Genomic DNA, 21,151 nt, shown 5'->3' on the forward strand with positions numbered 1-21,151 from the left:
TGTCATTTGAACAAGTGTCACTCCGAGCTGGGCCTGGATTCTAGAACTTTCCTTTCCTTTTCCTCCTAGGCTTCCTCGTCATGTTTCTGGAGATGGTTCACCTCCTTGTATTGTCTTTCTGTGGGGCTCAAACCTATGTATGGTATACTATAATTAGTAAGCTCCTGGGATTTCATGCATGAAATTTCACTAGTTATTGACATGGCCAGGTACATATCCATCTGAAGGAAAACCAACGAAAACTCTTTTCCCTTTAGAAACCACTCGTACAATCAGAGGCTCAGAGCAATGCCTTTGGGTCTGTCCCACCCACTCTCTTGCCACCCAACCTCCCACTGTTCACAGTGACCTGTGAGTAATGGTTAAGCGACATACAGATTAGTGTATGGACGCTTGTTAGGGTACCAAGCCAAATATTGTCACATAGTTTTAGAGACAACAAGTTCTGTGGAACAAAAGAATTCCAAGCATAGGCCAATGGCCCACTTCTCCTGAACAATACGCAACACAGTAAAATTCCAGCGCGACGACCAATTTCGCCAGCCCCTGGAGGTCTGTGACAGGCCCTAACGTTTTCAATCCAGGAAAGAGGAAATGTCCTACATCAGCAAAATAGGGGATTACGGAGGCACGTTTTACTGGACTGACTGACAAGACAAAAAATTTGCTGGGATGTTCTGGTTCAGACATATTAATATTTTCTCTCCGGTTTTCTAACCACATCTTTTATTAACTTTTGGTTTTAAGGAGGGCAATGCGAAAATGTTAAATCTGCACTGGGCAACGGTAATACCTTAAATGAGAACCTCAGTCCTATTAAAAGGTAAGACTTAACTACTAAACGACCTTCTTGGAACCTATTTTATTATGAAGGAGCAATTTAGGTGATCGAGAAGCTAGGATTCATTGATTACATTCCTGATCTTCAGAGCCTGGCTCACATGGGAATCTTTTACGGCCTTATGAGTGAGTATTTTGGAAAGAAACCTAACTCCCAAGAAGCTAGAAGGACAATTTATGGATGCACTTCCTCAGAAATCCAGGGTTTTGACTGGTTTCAGACATGGCTGCCTGGAGGGCCTCATTAATGCCATCACCACTCTTCCTGTCTACATTACTCAGGTGGCTTTCTTCTTTTGGCCTTACTCTCTAACAGGCTGCCTCTGTCTTACATGGCACTGTCTCAGAAGCTGTCATATCAACTCTGAAAAAGCCCCCCCGCCCCCACCTTCCCAGATTAGATCCTCTGTATTTCCCCTCTTCCCTTTGTGCCCAGAGGATGAGAGGTACTCTCATTGGCAAGCTTGGGTCACGTGCCTCTGTGATGGCAGGGAAGGTCTCTCCTGCACAGTGTAAAGGAACAATTCCCTAAAGGAAGAGGTCTGGGCAATGAAGTTCATTTTTTTTTAACAGCTTACCTTGGGATGAGAGAAGTCAGTTCTAATGTGCTACACAAAATAACTTTATTCTGCCGTTACACGACTTTTGGACACAGGGCGATGTGTGGGCATCACATGGAATGCATTAGCATGGCGAAGGAAAGTTCCCGGTATCATGTCACTCGCTTAAAATGGTTCCCCTGTCAGTAGCCAAAACTTGACGCTGGAAGTCTGAGTTTCATTTATTTGATCGTTTCTGAACTGGAATGATACAAGTCACACAGTTCAAATACAGATGATCTTTCTGAGCAAATGGGATGAACATAATTTTATTTCAAACGTACAAAAGGTATAAGGAAATCTCTGCTAAATATTCTAGAGAAGTAATTACGTTGTGAGTTCGTATCTCATTCAGTCGTTTCGATAAATAGGGATTTCTTCTACTAGAGTTCCCAATAGCAAACACTAAACTGGAATGTGCTCGGTATTCCTAAAACGACAAAACCCTCAGAAAACCCAACCAAGTGATTAAGCGCATCGAAAGAAAAAGCATTTACAAACCATACATGATGAACATGAATCATCATACACCCTGAAACACTGAGTTAATTTGGAAACATCAGCCGGCCTGCACTCTAGGGGCAGTACATCGTGCTTGCGATTTTTAAAATATTCTTTACTGTTTTCTCCAAACATTTTTTGGAGTCTGAAAAAAAATGCCTTGAGAAATTAAGTCTGCAAATGCTCACAGCAGGCTCCCCAGAGTGTATGCAAGTGAGCCCACGGAAAATGTCAGGCACCGAGATCATCTGGATGGGTTGACTACCAGGTGTGGTTACCGCATTCACAAAAGGGACTCCAGGGTCCCCCCCCCCCCCGCGCCTTGGTCTGATGTGGGGCTTCCAGGAGGCAGCGGAGACCCTGTGGCTTCTTCCCCCCCTCCCCACCCCCCCACAGGGTGGGAGCGTCGGTGGGGGTGTGGAAGGGGTTTGGAGGTGGGGCCAAGGAGGGGGTGGGGGAGGGGGCCGGGCTGGAAGTGGGGGTGCGGGAGGGGGCGGGAACGGGGAGGGGGTGAGGAGGGGAGGGGCGGGGCGGGGGCGGGGCGGGGCGCTCTTTAGGGGCGTGCACACTCCACAGGGACACGCGCTCTGGGCCGCGGCAACTCGCTCCAAGTTCCCTCCCTCGCGCTCCGCGAAGCCCGCCTGAGCCCTCCCACTCGGTGCAGACCGAACCATCGCGGCCGCCGCCGGCCGGGCCCTCCACGGCCTTGCGTCCCGGGCCGCCTCGGCTCGCGCGGGCAGCTCCGTATCCGTGGTCCCGCGGAGGCGGCGCGAGGACTCGGCGGCCCCCGCGGCCCGCGCTCGGCCCTCCGGCGGCGCCGGCGGCCCGGACCCCGCGTGTGGCGGGCCCGACCTTCCTAACCCGTCGTCCCCGGGAGCTTGGCGCCCGGCCGCGGACCGCACCGCCCGGGGCCGGGGAGGGCGGCCGAGGAGGTAAGGCCGGGCCGGGCAGGGGCTGGGGGTCGGGGCGGGGGGCCGCGCGGCGCCCCGGCTGCGGACAATGCGGGAGGCGCGCGCGGCCGGAACGCAGCCGGGTCCGCCCCCGAGCCTCCGCGCCGCGCCTGGCTGTCCGTCCGGCCCGGTCCCGCAGCCGCGCTGGCCCGGACGGACCCCGGCCGGCGGTGTGGGCCGCGAAGGGGGGAGGCGCCCGGCTGCGCGTCCGGGCTGGGCGGGGAGGCCGGGCAGGGGCGCTGCGGAGCCGGGCGGGCTTGCGGGGCGCGAGCGGCGGGCTCCCCGAGCGCGCCTGCTGCCTGCTGCTGGGGGAGCGGGCAGGCGAGGGACCGCGTCTCCTCGCGGGGTCTGCAGCCTCCGGGGCTGAATACTTGTTGGGGTGGGGGTGGGGGGGCGGGGGGGGTGTGTGTCTGGATCTCCTGATCGCCGGCTGGGCAATTCTGGCAAGAAATGCAGATTCAGAGGCTCTGAAAGTTTGTATTTGGTTGCCCCCTCCGGCTCCGCCCGTGCCTCCCTCGTCTCCACTTTCTTTGAAAGCACACAGATTCGAGAGGGAATGAAAGTATCCTTGGCTCACTCGTGCCCCCGTCACCCAGCGGAGCTCATAACTTCGCAGCACCGCGCGTTGCAGGCTGTGGGGAGGCGCCGGTGCCCGCTGCCCAGCCTGGTGCCCGCCGATTGTTGTCGGAGCAGGAGCAGCGTGGTGGAAATGGCAGTGACAGTGGTGCCTCTGTGCAGGCTTGCGGGGAGGGTGGCAGGGGTGACTTTGCCGTGTGCTTCAGTTACTCGGGGAAAGTGGAAGGAAAACACCTGGTGCCCGGCTTCTTAACCCTTTCAAGTTGTGACTCGTTTCGTGAGCCGCAGAAATGGACGGGCTTTCTTCGCTGCCTGAGATCCGGGCAAACTGGGTTTCCCCCCCGCCACCGTGGCCATGCCCTGTGTAAAATCTGGCACACATCTGTGACAACATTGCATGGCTGGCATTGTAAGGACTGCAAACTGGTCTGTTTTTGAGAAGGGCAATGTGGTAGTAGACTAAGCGTTTTTGCAATATCAATAATATGACTTTGCTTTTCCCCATTTCCCTTGTTGGTGTCGAAGATGCCTATTCAGCCTTTCCCTCCGCACCGCCCCCCCCCCCCGCCCCCAATTCACACTTAGAGTCATTCTATGGAAAATACCTGTACTAACTTGTATATATTTTGTGACATCACAACCCCTGGTCATTCAGATGAGCTATTTATTAATAAGCATAATTATTTTAACCTAAGGGCGAGGTGATGATAAGCCAGAATTCTTTGTCCGTAACATCCCCACTGATTTATCCTACGATATTTCTGGTGCTAGTATGGATCTTACAACAGTAAAGTCACTAATTGAACAGGGAGGTGGCCGTGCTTTGTCAACCTGATCATCGGTAAAGCGCTTTGAGCAGTGCCCGAAACCCAGTGCTAGGTGAGTAGCACCCTACTTTTCTTTTTTCAATTTTTGTTATCAGTCCCTGTGTTTTTCTGTACAGTTGTTTTTGTTTTTAAAATGGAAGAATTTCTAAGTCATGGTCTATTTTAAGTATGTGGTTTAATTTTAGATCAGAATTGAGATTGGGTTGTTGTTTTGTTATGACTGACGATCTGTTGCGTGTTTTCTTCTGCACAATAAGGAGATCTGTACGGGCCAGCACATAGTCCTGAACAGTCCTGTCCAGGTACATTTCATAATAAGGAGACTTAATTATCCTTAAGGGCCTAATTGTGGAGAAGCCTGGCCATTGGGAGAAACCCAGTCTGGACCCCATTCTGAACCCCCTCATTCTCTAGGTTGACAATAATACTTCCATTTGTACTTGAAAGAAGCATGTTGGCACAACGGTTAGGTAACTCCCGCTGGGTCAAAAGGGAAGAAAATACAAATGTGTGCCCCGTATATACATCAACCAGATCCTGTAATTCTTGCTTGTGCTTTAAATCTCTAGAGCAGCCTAATTAGCTAACATAAGAAAAATTAAAACGACTTACTTGCCGATTACGTTTGCTACCTAGATATTTTAAAAGATTGTCGGAAGTGTACATTCATTGTGAGGTTTTCTCCCCCTGCCCCCAGCCCTTTTAACTTTGAAATGATATCTCTCTCTTTCCCAAACAGTTTACTTAGCTAAGCAAAGGCATGGCATTAACTTTTGGGGCCCGGCCATACCATAGCTGCTGTAGATACAGTGTGGCAGGTAGGTGGAGCTGTGGATAATGCTGGTATAGACGAGGCACATTTGTGGTCCACGAGAATGGGACGGATTAATTTAGTAATCCCATTGTTTGCCCTCTCCCCAAAATATACTCCCGCCACACCGATCCTGTCTAACAGCCTCCTTAGGAATAAACTCTGCAAAAGTCTGTCCTTTGTATGTCCAACTTTTTTAGACTGTTTACTTGGCCACACTTTTCTCTCTGAAAAGCCACGGTATTCAGATGTTACGACGAACGGTGCTTGTAAAAATCTTATTTGATCGACCGTACTCTTTACTCTCATTTTTTTCCGTGATAGGATAAGGTTGATTGTTCTGAGCCCAGAGGATCTCCAAGTAACCTGGACTTAAAAAAAATGTTTGTTAATTTTTAATTTTAGAGCAGGGGAGGGGCAGAGAGAGACGGGGAGAGAATCTCAAGCAGGCTCCCTGACAAGGGGTTCCATCTCATGACTGTGAGATCATGACCTGAGCTGAAATCAGGAGTCTCACGCCTTAACCCTCTGACCACCCTGACACCCTATAACCTGGACCTTTTTTCAATACTTAACTTTTAAGAGAGAGAAACAAATGATAAGAAACCCAGTTACGTCATGACTTGATTTAAGAAAACAGCTTCTCAGGGCGCCTGGGTGGCTCAGTCGGTTAAGCATCCGATTCTTGCTTTTGGCTCAGGTCACGATCCCACGGTTCATGAGTTCAAGCCCCGCTCAGTGCTGATGGTGCAGAGCCTGCCTGGGATTCTGCCTCCTTCTCTCTCTGTCTCTGCCCCTCCCTATCTCTCTCTCTCTCTCAAAAATGAATAAACAAACATTAAAAAAAATAGAGAGAGAACAACTTCTCGTTTATTCTCGTTTTTACCAGTTTTCTGACTCCCGGTATGATGCAATGAGAATTGATATGCAGGACGAAGGATCTGAAGCTCTGCAAAGCCATGACTCATCCGAGAAAAAATATATCCATTCTATTTAGTACAGCACCAAGGGTAGCAAGTGAATAAGAGGACTCAGAAGAAGAAGGCTTTCTGGACTGTAATCTGAGTTGTCTCTGTGGGCCGGCTCGGGGACCGGCCTCGTTCTGGGCAGTTGACAGCATGTTCTCTTTCTTCCAAGGCAGGATAGTTGTTATCTCCTTTCTGCTGGTGACGCAAAGTGACTGGGTGAATCGCAGTGGTTTTACCCCTGGGCCGTGTGTGCCCCGGAGCCCCTGAATCTTTCCACCACACCGAGGGGGATAACCTCTGTCTTGGAGGTGCTCCCCTACATTCTTTTTGGGTCTGATACCAACAGATCTCTTCTTCGTAACCAAGTGACATGCTTTGAAGTTCTTGAGCAGTGCTTAGTCATTAAGGGGTACGAGGCAGGAGACCTTAAGCTAATTTTAGTGTTTAGAGGCCACCTCTTAAGATTTTGCAATACTTTATTAAAGCCTCCTTATTTTAAGAGGGTTGAGGAGAAGGACGGCAGGTTTGACTTTCTTGAACTATGTAAAGGCGGGTGCACATGGCCTAGAGGGTGAAGGTAGTGTTAGGACTGTTTCTGGCTTTCTGGCTCAGGGGATCTGGTGAAAGTCTTAGCCTCCTTGAACCCCCACTGACTTTCTTTCCCTTGGGTTAAAGGACCTGTTTTTCATTTTGATCACTTAAAAACATCAAATAATCAAATACGTTATGGTGATGAATGAAACGTTGGATGAACACTTCTTTCAGCGGGCTCATTTTTTTCAACCTGACATTTTAGCCAGAGCCTAATTTCGTGTTTCTCGCAGCCACTAAAATTGACATTGTTATAGAAATGCAAAGAAGTCGTCTGGGGGAATTGTTCAGAACAGAACACAAATTCTGCCCAAAATGTTTACCAAAGAAACTAAAGGTAGCGTTGATTCTGAGGTTTGGATGGATACGTTACAGGATCGTCCGGCCCGGAAGATTGGGGAGAAAGTGGTAAGAAATACAATTTTTCTTTGTGTGTGTGTGTCATCATCCACGCAGGTAACTGCAGATAATTAAGGTATGGGCAAAGCTTCAGAATTTCTGCAGAATACATTTTCCTCCTGTTTTTAAGCCTGGGTTTGTTTCTAGATGATCTTTTGTAACGCAACATGAATGACCTTAAGTCACGTATCTTCCTTTTCTGACACGTTAGATTTCCTCCTTCTTGTGAGAAAGGACGAATGTAATGTTTACGTTTTTAGCATGGAGTCTCATAAAGAGAATTACAGAAGACCACAGCATTCAAAGACATAAGACTCATGTCTTCGTTTTGTTTTGTTTTGGAAACTTTAGTAGTTAGTAGATGAAACAAATTGCTTCCTCTTTCCAGTGTATGTTAGTGATAAAAATAGTGACCATGTGGATGATTTAAACAATTTTAAACTGGAACTGGAGCTAAAGCTGGGGTTTAAAATTGTAAACACTTTAGAGGGAAGTTCAAAGGTGAATACTGAGCAAAAGGAAACAATATGTCACTTGGCCGACAGGTTTTCTAGAAGAATTATAAGAATTCTGTGGTATGTTTTATATATACATCCGAGCAAAATCAATGGGTTTTGAAATTATCCAGTCTAGATAAAGCTTTTAAAGATACAATTTAGAAACATATGGGAAATTTCTGAGTGGTTATCTGGGAAGGCAAAGCATTTGCTCCTCATAAGCCCCACTGGAAGTTTATTTCTTTCTTTGTTCTTTCTCTCTCTCTCTCTTTTTTTTTTTTTTTTTTGACTTTTCAGGAAGAATCACAGATACACTTCAAAATGATCATTGTCAGCATTTTTTTTTTGTCCCATTGGCTGGAACTTAATGAAAAGGAAGTAACTATGAGGGGCGCCTGGGTGGCTTAGTCAGTTAAGTGTCCCACTCTTGATTTCGGCTTAGGTCATAACCTCACAGTTTGTGAATTGGAGCCCTGCATTGGGCTCTGTGCTGACAGTGGGGATCTTGCCTGGGATCCTCTCTCTGCCCCCTCCCTCAAAATAAATAAATAAACTTAAAAAAAAAAAAGTAACTATACACATAAATGTAGCTTAGTAATGTCTTCTATTATGGTTATTATGTTAAATGGGTATTTATAGAGGATCCTTTGTGCACCTGCCTGGGTACTGGGGATAAGCAGTGTCCAAGGAAGACAAGGTTCCTACCTCTTTTAGGCTTTATGGCATAAGTGGAAGCAAAAGATAATAAGATAAACAAACAAATGAAAAGCTAGTTTAAAGCAGTAGTAAGTTCAGTCAGGAATGACAGTGACCATCTGAACTGGGCTGGGTGGTCTGGGAGGGCTCCAAGAAGGATGTTTGAGCTGAGCCTTAAGTGAAAAAAAAGGAGGGGGGGGGCAACCTCTGGAAGGTCCCTGGGTAGAGAGGGTGGCTTGTGCAAAGGCCCTGAGGCAGACAGAACCTGCATTTGTGAAGAACAGGAACTTGCAGCAGAGGGACCAGGTCAGCAGGGCCTTGAAGGCCATGGAGGGGAGAGTTTCTGTTTATTCTAAAGTCGTGGGTGCTGCTGGAGGGTGGGACGCAAGGAGGACCGGGCTCCGGCAGCTCATGTGGCCCACCTTTTGGAGAATGGACTGTCGGGAAAGAGCGGAAATGGGGAGTCAATGAGAAAGCTGTTGTGGTGACCAGCCAGTTGGGCTGGAAGGAAAGAAAGGCGATGAGGGGTGGGGAACCTGATATTGGCACGATTTTGAATGTCTCCTAACCTAACCCACTGTTGATCTTAAGATGCATCGTTATCGCATGGCACGCTAAGAAGAGAAAACATACTACCAGTTAAACTGTGACGCACCACCTGCTGTGATATGAATCCTCATTTCAAGGTATTAAAATGGGAAAACAGATGTGTCTTAGAATCGGTGAAATAGGGTACATTCTGGAGCTCACGCTGAGAGGGCCTTGCTGCTTTCTGTTTTATTTCTATTTGCGTATCAGTGATACAAACCTAATCCTGTTATTTGGAAGGACCTGGGCCGGGGTGGGGGGGGTGGGGGGGGTCATATATAGTGGAATCCCCTACCTCAGGATTGGAAGCTAGACAATTGCATCCGGTGGAAGCAGTCTTTCTGATACTTTAAAAACGTGTAGAGAAGGCATTCACAGGTTCTTTTGCCCCCAGACGCACAACAGACTGTTAGTGTCAGAGATAAAGGAAATTGGGACGGCCCGGATTCGTCAGATTCAAGGGGAGTCGCAGACGCCGTGTGCACATTCAGAACGGGGTGGCAGAGCCCTTGGGAATTACAAGCTTTATTTCTGTTACGCTGGGAGCAAGGCAGGGTGAGGGCAAGGTGAGGGCTCGGTCAGGGCCATGCGGATTCCAGGCCAAACACTTAGCTGTAAGCCAGCAAGTAGTGGAGCCCATGACCGACAGACTGAGACGAGGTTTTATAGTTGAGTTTTTCTGGGTGCGGAGATCGGCTCTGTGTGAACTTGAGCGAGTTGTGGAGGCTTCTGGAACCTCAGTTTCCTGATCTGTAAAACGGGGATGACGTATAGCATCGGATTGCCGTGAGGGTTAAGTAAGATGATGCTGCCCAATGCCTGGTGCTCCACAGAGATGAGTTGCTGTTACGTGTTACTGTCTCGTAGATTTCGTGCCTTTTTCCATCTGTCTCTTTTTTAAATGCTTATTTATTTATCTGAGAGAGAGAAAGAGAAAGAGAACGTGGGGCGGGGGGAGAAAGAGAGAGAGAGAGAGAGAGAGAGAGAGAGAGAATCCCAAGCAGGCTTCACTCCATCAGTGCAGAGCCAGGGCGGGAGGGGGCGGGTGTCAGACTCATGAACCATCGAGATCTTGACCTGAGCCAAAATCAAGAGTCAGACGCCGAACCGAGTGAGCCACCCAGGCGCCCCCGTCCATCACTCTTGTATGTTCTCATCACACGGGTCACAGGACGAGAGTCACATTTTCAGAGATTCACCCTGACCGCTGAAGCTGAGGTCGCCCCTTCTCCGACCACCCTTCTTTCCCTCTTTCCCATCGTCCTGCCGCATTTTCTGCACAGCCCTCATGCCTCGCTGAAATTGTGGGATTTGTTTACATATTGAAAATACAGTTTCCAGGGTGAGAGGGATGCTGTCACGGAAGCTGCTGAATCCACGTGGCCGGAAACTGTGCCAAGCACCTGGCAGGCTTTCCGACCGGGGTGCGAGGTGAGGAGGTCCTTGCCTGTGGGACCTCGAAGGCCCTAAAGTCTGAGATGCCAGCTTTCAGGCACCTAGTCCCTCTGTAAAAACCACAAGAGCAGACATGATAGAGAAATGCACCCGCCGTAAAAACGCAACCAGTGCTTGGGAAACAGTGCTGGCCATTCCAGAAGCCGGCCCTGACGTGGCCACAGCCGTCAGCCTCATAGACCTGCCCGGTCAGCTGTGTGGACTGTGGGCTATCTCCCCTGCTTCTGAGTTATATTCAGTTACTTGTGATGCCCCATCTCATCACCATGACTTTGGTTGGGGCATTTTCATGTTGTGTGTATTTTGCAAAAGGGAATTATTTGTATATTCTTTTCCAGGCTTTTAATCTTTCACGGTACTTGCTTGTTGATTGCAGTCTTTGGGTGGAGTTTAGTGACTAATATCAAAGGACAGATTTTCAAATCTCAGTGCAGACACTCCACAGTCGTGGACGTGTGTGCATGTTTATTCACATACACGTACAAGCTCTTTCTTCCCTGGCTACCAGGGGGTCAGCGCTTCCACAGTGGGTCAGAAACAGACCGTTGGAAACTAGGAACTCAGACCTGCTGAGAAATACCAGTGAATCCTGACAACGCTTCTGTGTCTTGACTACGCGGTCAGAACAAGGTGAAATGGGAAAGCTCATTGTCCTCTTGACTGTGAGTTGGGGATTTAAAAAATCCTTTTAATCTGTCCCCTGGCCCGTGCTCATTCCAGTGCTCATTCATTGGAATGTTGTGATTTTTCAGAATCAGATGTTATTCTTCCCAATAAATTTTGTTCTTGTGTAGTGACCATGAGAGGAGAAGAGAGATCTTTGTGTCGGTTCTGAATATGGCCGCTCCTGGGTGCGATTCCTCGCTTTTGCGGGCTTCGGTCCAACCTGCAGCGCGGATCGGGTGTGTGACCACGTAAACCTTCTCCTAGTGCTTTGGTCAGCATGGCCACCATCTTTGAAGGGATCAGCTAGCTGTCTAGCAGCTCAGTTATTTAATTTCGTGGAGATTTTATTCTATCTGACTCCTGTTAGCGGATTGAAATGTATAGCTCTTGTAGGGGGAAGAGTTTTCCAACCATACCCATCTGCATCTCGTGGTAAGTTGAAGTACGTATCAACCTGTGTTGTTTGGAAATTGGTTTTACGTGAATATTCCACCGAAGCGATAGGAGTTCATGTGAGGCATTGAACGCGAGGCGTTCAGCTGTTGAAAAGCTCTCTCTGCCCTTCGGACCTTTCCCAAAAGGTATTTAGGTACCGCGAGTTAGCGATCGAGAGACGGCATCACCGAGACCTTGTAAGGTCAGGACACCAAGACGTGATGCGACGTGTTTATACATTTGGTGTCCGAAATACTTGAATATCTTCATTTTAATTTGGACCTTGTATTTTACCAGATGGCGTGTTTTAGTCATGCAGACCTTGTGTTAGTCAGGATCCTCCTGAGAAACAGAATCGATAGGTTGCTGTCTCTGCCTCTATCCCTATCTCCGTCTCTTTTTAAGGGAGATTTATTATAAGGAAGTGGCTCGTGCGAGTATGGAGGCTGGGAAGTCCCAGATCTGTCACCTGGAGCCTGGAGACCCAGGGGAGCCCATGGTGTAAGTTCCAGTGTGAGGGGAGGGCAAGACGATGTCTCAGCTCACAGAGTCTGGCAGCGATCAGATTGTCCCTTCTCCCCTTTTGTGGTATTCAAGCCTTCCACAGACTAGATGAGGCCCACCCGCGTCAGGGGGTGGGGCGGGGAGGGCAGTCTGCTTCACTCAGTGGACAGGGTCAAGTGTTAATCTCACCCAGGAACATCCTTCCAAGCACACTCTTGCGTAACCAAGTATCTGGGCACCTGGTGGCCCAGTCAGGTTGATGGGTACACTTCTTTAGTCCTCATGCCAGGCAACTGCCTGTTGCAGGAGAATGGAAGTGACCTCAGTGCTGCTTTTGACCTTGTCCGTCCTCTGAAGTGTCTGGGTGCCCGTGCTGAAATTGTCCGTGTGCTTTGCAAACGGCGTCCCGTGTACCCCAGCGATGCCTACGTGACATGGGGGACGCACCATCAATGAAGCAAAGGTTCATCTTTTTATTTTAGGAGAAAAAGAAAGCTTAGCAAACGTTCATCTTTTTATTTTATTTTATTTTATTTTGATTTTTATTTTAGCTGCATCACGTTTTCTTTTTTCCATCACTTTTCAGCCCCTCTATCCGGTCTTGGAACAGAAAGTCATATAAAGGGAATATGATGTCAGCAGGCATTTTTTCCCCTTGCATTTTGATAAGTAAAGAAGCAAAACTCCTGTAAGAAACTCCCCTCTCCCAATAAAAGGGTAAATTCCTCAAACCTGACATAGCAAACATACTCGCAAGCAAGACAACTTTTGTCTGTGCTCATAGATTTTTAATCGATTAGTCGATGCTTTGTGGTCTAATGAAATGACAGCGTAGGAATCATGAAAAGCTTGTCTTCGGAAAGGGGTGAATTCTTTCCCCTGCATCTGAGCTGACGCTGACATCAGGAATGTGCCCCGTGAGGGAGAGGGGCCTTCAGATGGATGGTTCTTGCCAGCTCATGCGTAGCATCTTAATACTGAAGTTAGGACCCTGGTCCCCTTTGACATCCTCTCTGTCCCTGAGTCTGAAATATCTCTCCTGCTTGCCCGTCTCGGCATTCTTTTTTTTTTTAAGTGTATTTATTTTGAGAGAAGGAGAAAGAGAGCATGGGCAAGTGGGGGAGGGGCAGAGAGAGAGAGGGGGAGAGAGAATCGCAAGCAGGCTCCACACTGTCAGCATGGGCTCATCCCATGACCTTGAGATCATGACCTGAGCCAGGTCAGAGAGTAGGATGCTTAAGTGACTGAGCCCCCTGCCTGTCTGCATTCTCAGTGCATCTTCCACCTTAGTCCATTCCTTGGCCATCTTCTCCTTTCTGTTTCGTGGCCCTGCCCTGAACCTTCTTCCCTTTCCTGCCTCTCTTGTACCGTCTCCAAAATTAGCTGAGGTATCCATCTATCACCTTGTTCACCTGCTCCAAGCCCGGACCGCATGCTCAAAACAAAGTCTTATTAACGTGCCATTCCTGTTCTTCCCAGCGTGGCTCCCGTGTGCCTCTGGCATCTCTCTGCATTGCACCTGCTGTTTCTTCTGCCTCCGGTGCCCCTTCCCCTCCGCTCTGCTTCATGCAATCCTGGCCACCCAAAAAGGCTTCTGTCATGTCTCCTCTTTAATTATTTTCCCTGACCACATATGGTCTGAATGAAAAAGGGCAGAAGAAACAATCATGTTTTTTATGATGTTTAAATAACTTGAATGCAAGGGCATAAAGGTAGATCTCTGCCTCATGACTTATTCTTGTGAATATCTGCTTCAGCCTTAAGCTACCTGAGTGGTTTTGCATCTCAAGATTGAGGTGAATGACTTCTCAGATGCCGAAGGAGTTGGCGGCTGAAATCAAGGCATTACTCTTGGTAATAATCCCGAGAGATCACGGAGAAGACGAGAGGTGCCAGAATCGAGATAAATGCCCTGGTTTTTCAGAAAGTGACAAGAGATTCCAGACCCACACTGTCCAATATGGTGGCCACCCATGACTCCTGAGCACTGGCTGTGTGGCTAGCATGACTTCAGATATCCTGCAGGTGTGATATGTCAGATTTTGCAGATTTCGTTTGAAAACAGAATGCAAAATCACTCATTAATATTTTTCATATTACAAGTTGAAATGATATTTTGGATTGATTGAGTTGAATAAAATATGCTGTCAAAATTGATTTCATCTTCTTCTTTTTAATTTTTAATATACCTACCAAGAGGATTTGAAATGACATATATGGCTCACATCTGTGGCTTGCATTATATTTCCATGGGAGGATGCCGTTCTAGACTCTACAATTCAATTATTTTACTCCCTATCCTTGGCAGTGTTCTAAAACATAGTGTTAAGCAGATGGTTGTGTACTTGCAGGGAAGGGAATAGTCATAACTGAAAGCAAGAATCGTTTCACGAAGAACAAATCATGCCAAGCTAACCTCATTTTTTCTTCATAAGGTTACTAGCCTAGAAGATCGGAATGATTCTGTAGATTTCTATCTGGCTTTCTGTAAAAACATTTGAAACATCTCCGCTGATCAGCTCGAGAGCAACGTGGAGCCCATAGAATTGTGGTTGATTGCGTGGCTGTGTCTGTAGCTGGTTGAACTCGGTTCTCAGAATATCTTGTGTTGATTGTGGTGTCAGGAACAGGTGGGGAGGCTCTCAGGCTTCCCGTAGAGCCTGTTCCATTTGGGTGACACGAGGGAACAGAAACGAAGGTCGTCTGTGAAGAGGTCAAGTTTGACCAGGTCTGAAAGGAGGCATGCCACACCAGCCACGTTCTGCCGAATGGTCTGGATCCCATTCAGCGAACACATTTATTGAGTTTATATGTGCTCACGGCGCTCCGTTGGGTGCTGAGAATAAAAATTAATAATACATCGTCCCTAACCTCAAAATTTCCTCTGGCGAGAAAGAAAACCTCCAATAAAGTCGCACACTCGCTGGTAACGCATCGGTAGAGGCGTGTGTGTGTAGGCACCTCACCTCTGCGGCCCCAGAGAATGGCGTAGTATTAATTGGTCTGAAACTAAAATCGTTATCCTTAATGCCTCATATCTAACATATATGGCACCTTCATTTATGAGAGGGTTTTTTTCCCTAATTGGTTTTATTTATATTCTTCCAGCTTTACTGAATTACCATTGACAAAGAAAAGTCATACGTAGGATATACAGCGTGAAGTTTTGGCGTATGTATGCATTATGAAATGGTGGCCACAGTTAAGCTAAGTAACACATCCACTACCTCACGGAGTTACCTTGTGTGTGTGTGTGTGTGTGTGTGTGTGTGTGTGTTCGCACACACACGTGTGTGTGGCGAGAACATTTAAGATCTACCCTCTTAGCAAATTTCAAGTAGACATCCGGGTTCACCGGGCCCATGTACTAGAGTGGGTCCTTCAAAACTGTTACTTCTCAAAGAACATTCTGGCTTTGCTCCCTAGGGACAGAAGCGCGTAATCTGCCTTCTGGCCGGGCTTTTGGGACTTCCGTTGAGAATTATGAACCGACTGAGCTCTTAACAATCCAAGAGGCTTATTTGTTGGGGAAGATTCTTTCACGGGTTTACGGAGCCCCTCCAGTGCTTTGGTTTTGTCAACTTTGACCTTCCACGTAGGTGGTGCTAGGCAGCATTTGGGTGGCCAGGAGTTATCTTGGATCCTTTTAGAATCATCTTCCTGACAGCGTGGCCCTCTTGTCCCTCCTGCCCTCTGTTTGGGTTGAAGACTGTTCCAGAGGTGGCCATGACATCTCCCTCTGTATTTTGGTGGAGACGTCAGTAAGTACCTCTTGCACTGTTACCAGCCGGGGTGTTCTACACTTTACACACTTGAAAATGCGTCAGAAACACGTGAGGCAAATAATTTGATCAGAAACAATAAACTTGAAGCAAAATTTAAGCTCACCTATAGCGGCTTAGTAGGAAACTATGCGTAGTGTTTCTCTGTCTTGACCGGTTTCTGTGCTTTAATTTTCTCTAGGTTCTTAAACTACCTGGTTCCCTCTGATGACAATTTTTCTTAAAGGTATCTCACATCTTTCGTGAAAGAGGGCAGGGTTCACGGTAAAACCAGAGGAGTTCTTAATGTGATTTTTGGTCTATAAGTTGGTTGTTGAAAATCCTTTGTATTCGGAAGGTAGGAGTTACCCATGTGACCTTGTTGAAACTTGCATACTAAATATTTACATTGGGGCGGTCAGGTGTTTAATTCTTTATCTTTTGTGGGTGTGAAAAATATTTAGAGGTCATTTCTTTTTTCCCATCCCCAATTACAAGTTTTATGGAGTCCTGTGGCAGAAAATTTCTTCCAACTTAATTGCCTCTTGGGTAGAACATCTCAAAGGGGGGTTTGGCAATGTCTCTGGGCCACGAGCAGTGCATTCTCTGGGAGGGTGTGGTGACGGGAGCGTGAGGCAGGCATACCCTTGGGATCCTGTGCCTTGGCGGGGGGGCTGCTGGTGGTCACCTGAGGTTACCCATTTCTTCTGACAACAACACTGCTGTGTCGGTATTGCTATGGTCCCGCCTACAGGGACACTGGGGCCAAAAGGTAGCACCAGTGGTATCTTCAAGTCACTGGGGAGTGGAAAAGCTGGTATAGAGCATATACTCAGTGGGCAGAAGGAGGCGTTCTCCCTGCCCACCCCCCCCCCCCCCCCCCAGCCTGCTCTTCCCTTTCCCGGGGTCGCGTGTCTCATTTCCCTGAGGTGGCAAGGTGGAGTGAGCATTCCCACATTTGCCTTCTCGGGCAGGTGCCTCCCTGCCTGGAGCTGTTCTCAGAGCTCCTGCATTTCACCGTCCCCTGGGATGTCCCCTCTGCCAACCCTGCTTCCCCCCCAGGCTTGAGAGGGATTGTTGGTGACCCTCTGATGGATTTTTCTGGAGCACCTTCCCACCCAGACAGGCTGTTTTGGAATTAGACAGGGTGCAACTGAGACTGACTGGACTTTACTTAAAGATTTCTTTCAGTACCGCAAATGAAGGCGAATACCTGGTGTTCCAGAATCTTTACCTATGTATATCAAACACGAAATATAACAGCAAGTGCCGAGGCCAGTGTAAGAGGATGGGGGGGGGGGGGAGGGTTGGGATATCCCAATGGCCGTCCCCCCACCCGCACATCTCGTCGGATGGAGATGGGCTACTCTCCTGTCCAGACGCCCAGCCCGGCACATTTCTGGGCTCAGTACACAGTAGTTGACTATACTCGAAAAGCCTCTGTGGGGTGGAGGGATTAGTGACTGCATGCTCTGCCGGTTGCCCAGCCAAGACCCACGGGGGAAAGTGATATGGAGGCGGGTTTCAACTTAATGAAGGTCACAGCTGCCCCAGATCAGAATGGGCTGCCTTATAAAGTGGACTTTCCGTTGTTGGGATGGGGAAGTGGGGGTTCCGAGGGAGCTGGGCAGTGGGCTTTCTGTCCCCTACGCTGAGACCCAGGTTGTTTTCATCCTGACTTCCCAGCTTCACCCACAACCCCCATGGCTGTCGCCATTTCTAGCGGCATGTTTTTGACTTCTCATTTTGGGTTTATTTCATGATGCCTCGCAAGCTGAATCTGCTCCACGGTAGACTTAACAGAATCTATTCAGGGCACTCTCTCAGGGGCACGGTGTTGGAAAATAAGGTCACATCTCTCTTTAACACCAAAGTAAACTGATAACTGCTTGTAAGCAGAGTAGGAGAGGGGCAAAGCGGCTGGCCTTCAGTTTGGGGCATCTGTCACCGTGCTGGAAACGAGACTGGAGCTTGTGTCTCCTGGGATCAGGGATTTTCTGTGCATCAAGATCCCGGCAGCCGCGGGTGCAGAGTTCTCTTGCCTTCCAATCTCTCTGGCTTGGCAAGTGCCCAAGCAAAACGGGAACTACTGGGGCTGACTTGGCGAAACAGCTCTTCCTCGAAAGGGCCTTCAAGACTGCCTAATCCAGTGATCCACACTGTCGACCCAGTAAGAACGTCTGGGATTCTGTAGTGTCCCGGGCTACCTTCTTCAGGTAGGAATTGGGGGGCACTGCGGAGTTTGCTGGTGACAGTGATGCACACAGGTGGCTGTGGGAGCCCTGGATCCGGGCCAGTGACTCCAAAACAGCAGACTTACCTAGAGGGTTAAATACAGATTGCCAGTCGGCTCCCAGAGTTTCTGATTAACAAGGTCCAGGGAGGACCTGAGAGTTTGCATTTCTAACAGGTTCCCTGTGGATGCCGAACTGCTGATCGGGGTGAACTCCTCATTTTAGGGGTGCATGGTGCTACCCTGAGAGCCCCCAGGCACAGTAAACTTTGCAGGATCCTGGGCAGGAGGGAGGGAGGGAGGCTCATGGAAGGTGGATGTCTTGTGGGAAAATGCCGCAGAGGGCAGAGTTACAGACGTTCTCCCGACAAAGATCTGCCTTATCACAGGCTTTCATTTCTCATCAAGAATCTGAAACAAAGCTCATAATTTTTAATGTAACACTTCTGCTTAATAAGCTGTGCGTATGTATGTTTTCCCCTAACCATTCTGCTTTCATCTTTAGTCTGTGTGGATACTCACATTTAAAATATCAGTTGAGGGGTTGCCTGGGTGGCTCAGTCCGTTAAGCGTCCGACTCTTGATTTTGGTTCTGATCACGATCTCAGGGTTGTGAGATCAAGCCCCGCATCAGGCTTTGCGCTGGGTATGGAACCTGCTGGAGATTCTGTCTCTCTCCCTTCTACCATTCATGCTCTCTCTCTTTCTAAAAAAAAAAAAAAAAAGAAAAAGAAAAAATTATCAGTTGAGTTATGATTTGCTTTTCAGAGTACCGTTTATTCAACATTTTTAGACGCTTGGAGGCAAGACTATGATAAAACTGTGTTTTATTTTAAAATAAAAATAATTAATGGAAATCTGGAACATATTCAGCTTTCATAAAATATTTTTAAACGTAGTGATTCTGAGGTGTTTTCGTTAACATAAAAACTTTGAGCCACAAAAGTATACTTACTTCCTTAGGTTAAAAAAAATGTTTTTATGTCAAAAAAAAGGCACCTGGATGGCCTAGTCAGTTAAGCGTCTGACTCTTGATTTCGGCTTGGGTCGTGATCTCATGAAATTGAGCCCTGCTTTGGCCTCTGTGCTGACAGCATGGAGCCTGCTTGGGATTCTCTCTCTCTCTCTCTCTCTCTCTCTCTCTCTCCCTCTCTCTCTCTCTCTCTCTCCCCCCACCCCCTCCCCTACATGCACTCTCTTGTTCAAAATAAATAAATTCAAAAAAATAAAAATAAAAAATTTTTTTACAAAATGGTATCCTTGGGAGTTTTTTTTTTTAGCTGATAAATTTGGTGTTCTTTATTTTGAAACAGCTAGGCTCTTTTTGTTTTAGGGTACATAAAATTTACACTCTTGGAATAATTTTTCTTATTTCAACAAAAATTAATGTAGATATCATTAACTTGATTAAATTTGGAGGAATATAGTAAAGGTGATTTCTAAATTTACTCTTGGGTCCATAGGTAAAAATGCCTTTCATGAACTGAAACATGTCTTTAAAGAGTTACAAGGATTTAAAGTAATGAAATGTGTATTCTATAATTAAAATAAGTCCTATTTGGAAACAAGTGTAATTCAAAGAATATCGAACTATTCCTTATCGTGTCATTTGACTCATTCTATTTTTACGGTGTAATTATATCGTCGACCCATTTAATCTGAATACCTCACAAAACAGAAACTAGGGTATCTTTTAAACCATTTTAGAATCTGAGAAATCCGACGTCTCTTTGGTGAGTGTGGCCAACGGGAGCTAGAACATGTATCCTCTGTGGCTCTTTGATGATTTTTTTTTTTTTATCTATGAAACGGATACTTTTAGATAAATGGGTATACGGAGCAAAAAGAAGGCTAGGAGTTGAAGTGAAATCTGTATTCTCTATCTATTATTACATAAGAAGTGACCACGAAACTTGGTGGCTCAAAAAATGATGTGTCTCGTCCTCCCACTTCTGTGGGGGTCTGGGGTGTCTCGGGAAATTGCAGTCAGCGTGTTGCTGGGGCTGTGGCCACTGGGAGCCTGGACGGGGCCTGGAGGAGCTACATCCAGGGGGGCTCAGCTGGGTGCCGGGTGCATTGATGCTGGCTGGCTCTTGGGTGGGTGGGTGGACCTCAGTTCCTCCCCGCCCGGGGCCTTTCCTACCCCTGTTTGAACTGTTTCGGTCACAGGTCCAATTCTTGGCCAAGGAAGCCCCAGGGAATGATTCTTCACTATGTCCAAGACTGGCTCCCCGCCCCCCCCAACTCTCCGTAGTCCCCAGGTTTTGGCCGAGGTGCTCCTTTGCTCCAGGAAATGCTCTAGGGAGACACCTGCAATGCTCATTGCTTCCAGGCGCGGTGATCGGCATGTGCTAGCCTAAAAGGGAACGTGCCCGGCGAAGTTTTCCTGAGGAAGGTCATCCCCGAGCTGAGTCACATCTACCTCCCTAAGGTAGGTGTTGCGTAGGTGAAGGGATGGGCTGGGGGTGGGGGGCTGGGGGGAGAAATTCAGGAGGGAAATTGCAGCCAGACGCGCCAGACCAAGTCAGGGAACTGAAGCGTGAAACGGCTCGGGCCAGTCGGGGATGCTCCAAGCAATTGAGTTTTGCAGCTTAAGCTGAAATGTTTGGGTTGGGGAGGTCGGAGGGATGGAGAAGCCCCGTGTGCCCAGGTAGTGGCGTTTGGACTAGCTTCCGAACCGTGCAGTGTGGGCACGTGGGCACGGTACCTGTGCTGCACATTTTCTCGTTCATTCCTTCAGCAAAGACTTGAGCACCTGTTAGGTTTGAGGCGTGGCACGGCTCCACTTCTGAAAGGTGGAGGTGTCTCCATTGTATAGAGGAGAGCCTCGTTGAGGGAGATGAATTGACTTGCCAAGGTCACGTAGCCCGTGACGCGGGGGCTCCGAGTGTCCGCATCGGTGTGAAAACCTGAAGGTACAGATGAGATGCAAACTGGTTTTTTTGTAAGAATCACCTGAGACACATATTTACAGTAAAGATTCCAAGGCCTTGCCTTAGACTTATTTATTTCTGGGGGAGGGGCCTCGGGTGATGCTTGGCTATTGGTGAAGTCGAGAACCTGGCTTTGCTTTGGGCTTGAACTTTGCACAGTGTGGGTAGGGAAATCGGGAGAGATGTAATTATTGATATGGCTAATTTTAAGTCAACTCTCTTGTTACTTGTGTTCTGTTTATTTGATGGGTTTGTCCTTTCGTTCTGCCTAAGTTTGGATTTATCAAGTATTTTTTATTAAACATCTTTTTTAATGTTTAT

General features: G+C 47.7%; 1 protein-coding gene across 5 annotated transcripts in view; it reads left to right on the forward strand.

The window, feature by feature from the left end:
* Positions 1-2,509: 2,509 nt before the first annotated feature.
* The window catches only part of FAM110B (family with sequence similarity 110 member B), a 143,556-nt gene continuing 124,914 nt past the window's right edge, over positions 2,510-21,151 (forward strand). For 3 of the 5 annotated variants that reach the window (XM_078441837.2, XM_078441838.2, XM_078441835.2), the window contains exons 1-2: positions 2,520-2,872; positions 20,230-20,328. The gene's annotated coding sequence lies outside the window, so the exon portion shown is untranslated. Of the gene's footprint in view, positions 2,873-20,229; positions 20,329-21,151 lie in introns of all 5 variants that reach the window. The other 2 variants (XR_014136559.1, XM_078441836.2) reach the window with 2 other exon arrangements.

Source organism: Panthera onca, chromosome F2, assembly GCF_046562875.1.
Source record: "Panthera onca isolate mPanOnc1 chromosome F2, mPanOnc1 haplotype 2, whole genome shotgun sequence".
In the NCBI taxonomy this organism is placed as follows: domain Eukaryota; kingdom Metazoa; phylum Chordata; class Mammalia; order Carnivora; family Felidae; genus Panthera; species Panthera onca.